This window comes from Sarcophilus harrisii, chromosome 3 (genome assembly GCF_902635505.1).
Source record: "Sarcophilus harrisii chromosome 3, mSarHar1.11, whole genome shotgun sequence".
Lineage (NCBI taxonomy): Eukaryota > Metazoa > Chordata > Mammalia > Dasyuromorphia > Dasyuridae > Sarcophilus > Sarcophilus harrisii.
This window is the reverse complement of record NC_045428.1, coordinates 314749525-314757223: the sequence shown is the minus strand read 5'-3', so window position 1 is coordinate 314757223 and position 7699 is coordinate 314749525. Positions and strand designations below refer to the sequence as shown.

At 39.8% G+C, this 7699-nt stretch overlaps 1 non-coding gene across 1 annotated transcript; it reads right to left on the bottom strand.

Annotated features, from left to right (window-relative positions):
- Positions 1–254: 254 nt before the first annotated feature.
- On the bottom strand, positions 255–418 carry LOC111719716. Its single transcript, XR_002769721.2, has one exon. It is a non-coding gene; the product is annotated as a U1 spliceosomal RNA (small nuclear RNA).
- Positions 419–7699: the final 7281 nt, after the last annotated feature.

The window sequence follows — 7699 nt, the reverse complement described above, 5'->3', positions numbered from 1 at the left end:
CGTATAGAACTGCATTTAGCATAATATGTCCCCAAATCCCTGCCTATGGAAGGGGTGGGAGGGATAATTTTTTGGAACACCTAGTCTTGTAAAGGCGAATGAAAATTCAAAAATTGCCCATTGCTCACGTATGTCTTAAACATCAAAAAATTAGCAGAAATATCGTAAGTGGTCTTAACTTGCAAGGGACAAAGACAGAAGCTTTAGTGCCTATCTGAAAGATGTACCTTAACTGTTTTTTGAAGACTCGAAATCAGGGGAGAGCGCGAACGCAGTCCCCCACTACCACAAATTATGCAGTCGAGTTTCCCGCATTTGGGGAAATCGCAGGGGTCAGCCCATCCGGAGTGCAATGGATAAGCCTCGCCCTGGGGAAACCACCTTCGTGATCATGGAATCACCCCTGCCAGGTAAGTATGCTCATTCACACCACGCTCCAGCGCTCCCTCCACACGCACATACTCTAAACACAGGATCACTCCAGCGACGCTCCCACACATCAATCACACACGCCCCACACACAAGAACCACGCACATCCTCAAGCGCTCCGACCTCCAACAACTCTCCTTTGTCCCCCAGCACCTCGAAAATCCACCTTTCTCACGAGCACCAGCTGATCTGCTTAGAGAATACGCCGACCCAAGCCTTCTCTCATCTGCATAATGGTCTGTCCCTTGCTGACGTCATTCGCCCAAACTGCCTCACCGGAGACTGCAGCCTATTAATTGATCAGCCCAATTTGGATAGAGCGCCCATGTGCACCTGATAAGGAACGGAAAATTGGCAGTACTCCTCAAGAACGCTTGAGTTTTTTCTTTTGTTTGGTTTTAATGGGGGAGGACATTCAGGCCTGAATGGTAATTCACAAATGGTGAAACAGGATGGCCCAGAATCCACCAATTCACCTACGTTTCACTTGTGAACAGATTTAAGTTCTTCCTCTCAGTATCAGTCCTGCATTTCAAAGTCTGCCTGAATAACTAACAAAGGGTGATTTTTTTTTTTAATACAGAAAAAAAAAAAAGTCTTTTTATGGACAGAACCCATGGCAGGGTAATTTTTTACATTATCCCTTGCACTCACTTCTGTTCCGATTTTTCCCCTCCCTTCCTCAACCCCCTCCCCCAGATGGCAAGCAGTCCTATACACGTTAAAGAGGTTACCTTAGATAAAGTTAAAGAGTTATTATTATTATTAGTTAAAGAGGTTATCTTAGATACAGTATATGTGTGCAGAACAGAACAGTTCTCTTGTTGCTATTATATATGGTCCTTGGTGAGGGCGGGTGGGGGTGGGGGTGGTGGTTAAGAGTCTTAAGTTTTATTTTGTTTTGTTATTTATTATAAACCTGGTAACCATAAATATGTTCCTAAACAAAGAAGGGGGAAGGGGAAGATTTTCTGTTTGGTGTATAAAAAAAATTGAGAGACATGATTTTTGAATAATTAGTCATTTTATTAATAATGCTAGCATCTTATTAATAGAAAGATGGTTATTTGGCCATCTCCCTGAGACCAAAGGAAACACTTAATGCTTATTATATACTTTTGGAAGAGTGAGTGTTCCTGAAGGTGGAAGTCATCTCTGAGTGATTAACAAGTAATGAGAAGAATGGATATTACAGTTGGTCAAAGGGGATTGTTTTTATTCACATCCCCAGACCTGTCTCAGTAAAACATGATGGGTCAGAATCTATTAGTTCACCCAAGTTTCTCTTTTGAACACATTTGAGTTCTTCTCAGTATCAGTCCTAAACTTCAAAGTCTGCCTGAATAACCTACAGGGACTGATTTCTAAATGAGGAAATAGAGAAGGGAAAGAAATTAAATACCAGACAAAAATAATCGTTTTCTCTCAATGTGAAACTGGAATGTTATTACATTGGGTTTTGTAAAATCTACATCAAACTTAAAATAGTACTGAAACTGGCATTGATGTCTGTGCCCCCTTTTTAATGTCTGCTCTCTTTGGGTATTTAAAAAAACGTTTCACGGAGGCCCTTTATACTTTTTGTGGCTGCTGCTGCTGCTGCTGTTGCTGTTCTCAAGGTTCAAACCTTGTCCCAGATACTTATCCAATTGATTGTTACTGATACAGAAGACATCAGCAGGGTGAATGAAATTGGATAACCAAAAGGAGATAGGTAAAGTCAGGAATTTTACCAAAGATGTGTAGTAAAAGAATCAGCATTTACGGTCTATGTATGGCCATATGTTTTATCAGTTCAATGTCAAATATCAAATACCTACACCTAGATCAAATACCTTCAGAAATACACACATTTGGACTTAATTGGCTTTTGCCAACTGGTTTTCTATTTCTATTTAGGCATGACACTTGAATAATTTTTCTGTGGCATTGCCAAATTATGTTTGTTGATATGCAGCTTCAGCATTCATTTGTTTTTCATATGTGGTGCTGCATTTATGTGTATTCTTTTCCTTGTGGCATCCTTAGTTTATTTTATTTTCTGCATCATCAGTAGATGACCTACTTAGATTTACCTTCACTGTTCATTTCATCTGGATCTGTTCTATTCACCTTCTCATCCAGTATCCAGTCAGTCTCTTTTTAAAGGTTTCCTGACTGATTTCGTTGCTGATTCCAACTATACCAGCATCATATGCTCCCCAACATTCAGACCCCAGTGATTTCATATCATCTATTGAGAAGGCAGAAGATATTTTAGAAAAGCAATTTCTCAATGATAATATCGATGAATTAATCACCTCACCGATTATGAGAAGGATATGTCTGACTAGTCTGGTACCAGTGGTCTTTACCTAAGAGTGTATAATCTCTGAAAAACACCTGATAACTCCTCTTCTAAGGGGTATACCATGATCACTGAGGTTGTTTTAATAGTGGGGCTTCTCCGTTGCACTCCATTTTTGTTAACCCTTGCCACTCCCTCCTCTCTCCTCCTGAGTACTACAAACTAGATTTTCTTGCAACGTCTATGTTGGCAAGCAGTTTTTATTCCAGGATGCTAAATGTAGACTTGATGAAGCAACTGGTGGCGTAGGAGTCAATACATGGAATGAATTTTAAAGAAGAATATTTCTTTCTATCTTTCATTTGGTCTTAGGATTGAAAATCAAGAGAAGTAAATGTATTTCTAGTATACATAGAATGTTGGTAGAACACATTTGTTCCTTTCTTTTTCAATTCTGTAACTATTACTTCTATCTGCTTTTAACGTTTATGTCTTCTAATTTTACAACCAAACATTTTATTATCCAAAAAACAGTCTTCTGAAGAATCACTAAATGGCAACAAATGCCTATAAATCTTAAATATTAGTTGAAAAAAGGTGAATTTTCTATTGTTATAATTTTCTTAACTTAATCAATACATCCTCTAGCCTTGCACGACACATAACACGGGATTTTGGAAGAAGAAATGGAATAGACGATTGTTCCTATATAGAGATCTACAGTCCTCCACTTTCCTTTCCCTGCTCTAATCGAATGAGTGAACATAAGGTTTTATTGCAAGAAGGTATTAGGGATGTGCATTTGTCAACAACATATGTGCCAATTAGGAAATGCTTTGCCGTCCCTCGTTGTCATATCAGGTAATTTGAATGACCTCTCAGAGATGAATGGACTTGACAGAAGATGCAATGTCTAATGTGCGTGACCAAGAGGGAGGTTGGATTTTGAGTAAGACAACGAAGACCTGTGCTTAAAAAAAAAACATAGTGGCTAGAATTATGAAAGATCTGAGGCAGGAAGGTCAATTGGAAAACTATCTCAGTGATTCAGGTGAAGAACCAAGAGCATGTCAAATAGCTTTAGATTTCAAAGGGCGTTTTGACCTGACTTCATATTTTCCTAACCAGAAGACTAAAAAACAAGTTACTATTCTATTTTTCCTGAGGCAGGGATTTTCAGCTAGGATCCATGAACCAAAATAAAATCTTTCATTTTGACTTTCTGCGATACGGTCAATGAAATTGATTGGTATAAATTTCATTACCATGCTATTTTATAATGTCTAAATCTCCAATTTTTTAAACCCAAGTTCTGGCCTGAGAGAAGGCCAATTCAAGTCCATGCCCTAGTAGGTTATGTCTGACAAAGGAATGAAATGAGATAGTAGGAGGTAGTCATTGCAGGAATCATCAATAAGGAAATTCAATAAGGATTGATAGTATAGGAGTCCATTAGATGGAGCTTGGTGAGAGAGAGGGAGAGAGGGAAAGGGAGAGAGAGGGAGGGAGGAGAGAGAGAGAGAGAGGAGAGAGGAGAGAGAGAGGAGAGAGAGAGAGAGAGAGAGAGAGAGAGAGAGAGAGAGAGAGAGATTAAAAACCAGAAGGTAGCCTATGAGGTGTTCAAGGAGGACTAGCACCTCTGATGTGAGAGCTTGCCTTGCCCTTTTCAGGGCTGCTCATCCATCTTTGGTGTCTATCTGGCACTCGACTCTCATCTGTAGTTTCAAGAAGCTGTAGCATGTACAGCAGCCACATCCTGGTAAACCATATCAGCACAGGGAGTAACCAAAAATCCTTCTATGAGTTAAGAGTCTAACCCAAGTGCGTAAACACTCCCCGACCCACAGCGACCCCATGGAATGATCCAATGAGAACATTGGGTTCCGATGTCCAGGAAGGAGTCTGAAACAGGTACTGTGGAGCACTTAGAGCTTGGTCAGCATCCATTGCACCCCGGGCCATCCACCACTTATCCTGACTTTTGTCCATCTACTGGACTTAGGTGACTCAGGAAGAGTGAGACTGAGGGCTTTCTGCAACTCCGCCTCACTTAAATCCAAATCACTGCTCAAGTCAAGACATCGTCGGTCTTGGCGTTGGTCCTCTTCTAACCCCCCTTTCACAGAGGATTTCCCCCTCCCAACAACAACAATCAGATTAAAGCAGTAGAAATATCCATATTCTCCATCAATTGAACTTTTCATCCATTTAGATATTGTGTTATATATCTCTGTGGCTTATTTTATGACTAGGATGTGAATGGATAGTTAATTTATGAAATGATGAAATGGGGCAGGCATTCTGTAGGAAGGGTGTGGGGGCAAACAGCACAAGGGATGAAATGGACAAACAGACAGATGGTGTAGGAACAAGAGATGGGATGGTGAAAGGCAGGCAGGAAGGCAGTATGAAAAAGAGGAGGGAGAGAGGGAGACACAGAGATTGTCACTCGTGTAAACATGCATTAGATTTGGGAGCAATTAACAGCATGAGCCTAGATGGAGATGGAAGAAGGCTCAGGATGACAGGAGTTTGAAGTCTTGTTTTTAAAAGTTTTTTATTTTTTGTTTGTTTGTTTTTCCAGGGGAGGGATGAAGGGGAGCAGATTGACACTTCGGAGTCAGTTCGTTAACATATTCAAATCATTTCAAAATCATCAGGAAAAATTTAAAGTTAGCAAATCCATAACCATTGGTATCATTTCGTGAGAGAGAGAGAGACAGAGAGACACAGAGAGAGAAAGAGAGAGAGAGAGAGAGAGAGAGAGAGAGAGAGACAGAGAGAGACAGACAGAAGGACAGAGAGAGAGAGAGAGAACAGAGACAGAGAGAGAGAGAGAGACAGAGAGAGACAGAGAGAGAGACACAGAGACAGAGAGAGACAGAGAGACAGAGACAGATCATAGGGCCAAAAGGCTTTGGCAGCAAAATCTAGATGGCTTCCCCTGATTCAGCTCATATTGCCAGGACGTTGATTTTGGTAAATATGATACAAATTATTGTAAATTATGCTCCTTTGATCTTTGGGACTCTATATGCCTTCTAGATTGCCCTTTGCAATCCTATTTCCAGCTCTTGCCCCTTTATACTGGTTATAAAGACATGGTAGGTGGTGGTCAGGGGGGATCTAGACAAGATGCAATGTTCGTGCAATAAGCATATATGTTATTAGGCATAGTTTTGATTTTATCTATATATACATTTTATGTATATTTATTAGCAGCAGCAAACTGTCAGTTCCCCCATCCCCAAACTACTCCTTTTTTTTTTTTTTAACTCCTGTCCCTCCTTGCTATTAGGAGACATTTTGTTTTCCAGAACCAAGGTCCAGCAAGGAAGCTGTGCTCTGAGCTTGGCACCTTTGCCCCTAACCCTCTACAAAAACTCTGCCGCAGTTAAATCACAGAATTGGCTGAAACCAGCCCCGGGTGGCCCCTGAGCTCAGAGAAGCACCTGCAGCAACCGTGGTTATATGTAGCAAGTCTGACTGCCTTGCTTCTCCTCTAAGATAGAGGCATGACTGTGTAGTTTCCCTTCTCCAGGAATAAAGAAGGCTTTCTCCCTATAACCTCTGTGGCCTCTTTGGTATTTTATTTTATTTTATTTTTCAGTGTTGATAGCTGGTATAAAGCTTTTGCTATCACCCTCCGTGGTTCTTTGGCCAGAGTTGATAGCAGGTGGATAAAATCTGTGTCTCTTCGGTCATTTATTTTCAGGGTTTGATGAAACCAATTGTCCAACTTGGCAAAGAATGTTGTATGATTGAAATATCTGTCAACTTTAAGCATTATTTGAATAAATTGAAAATATCTGTTCTTATCAGCTTATTGCCTCATACATCCTCCATCTGAAAATAATGCGTTAAAGGGGTTTTGGAAACTGGGAGATGAAAACGGAGTTTGCGCCATCCATTCCTTCCACATACTAACCACATAGAGCAGTGCTTCTGGGGGCAGTCTACCTTCCCGTACGCTATATATAATAGCCATCGAGGTCACCCAGAGTTGATTTAGCTGAGTAGCTCCCCATTCCCTACCTGAGTTACCCACAACGATCAAGTTCCAGGCAAGTGCCAGTGGGTGCCTGGTACTCCTCTCGGCTATTTTGTACTCAAGAGACCAAGAACTGTTGTACCCAGCAAAGTACCTTTACATTCAAAGTTTTTATTTTGCTTTCTTTTTATTTTATTATAAACCTCACAACCACGAGCATTTCATTACACAAAGGAGAAGGTAAAGAAGATTTGATTTAACTATGGAATGCTATTACGTGGGTTGGGGTTTTTTTTTTAAGCTTTTGTTAAATTTCTTAAAAAAGTAATAAAAGTGTCACTGATGTTTGTATCCTCTTCTTCTTTTAAAATAGCTTTTTATTTACAGCATTGACAATTGCTAAACCTTTGTCGCAATTCCCCCCCCTTCCCCCCATCCCTTCCCCTCGATGGCAGGTTGACCCATACATGTTAAATATGTTAAAGCATAAATTAAATACAATATAAGTTGTATCCTCTTCTTACTGTTCTCTCCCTTTTGTTGTTAAAAAAAAAACAAAAAACATTTCATTGAGACGCTTCATTTATTGCTGCTGTTGTTGCTCTCAAGGTTCAAACTTTGTCCAAGATATCAGGAGATTATATAATCAGGTGGAAAAGAAATACCTAGAGATCATCATCAGCGTGACTGAAGGCGGAAGACCAAAAACAAATGTTTGACATTGATGTATTATTTATGGCAACAAACGTGCCATATATATGGCACACACGTATAAATTTTATCTGTCTTCATGATCATAAATGGAATAAAGACACAAGTAAACTATATATATATATACACACATATATATATGTACTTGTCATGTGTATTTATGACATTCCATATTTCTCAATGTCGTTTTAAGCCGTTTTTATTTAATTGGCTGATACAAATCACTTCTCCATTTTTGTTGTAGGCATCACACTTATTCATTTCTGTGTTATTGCCAAAC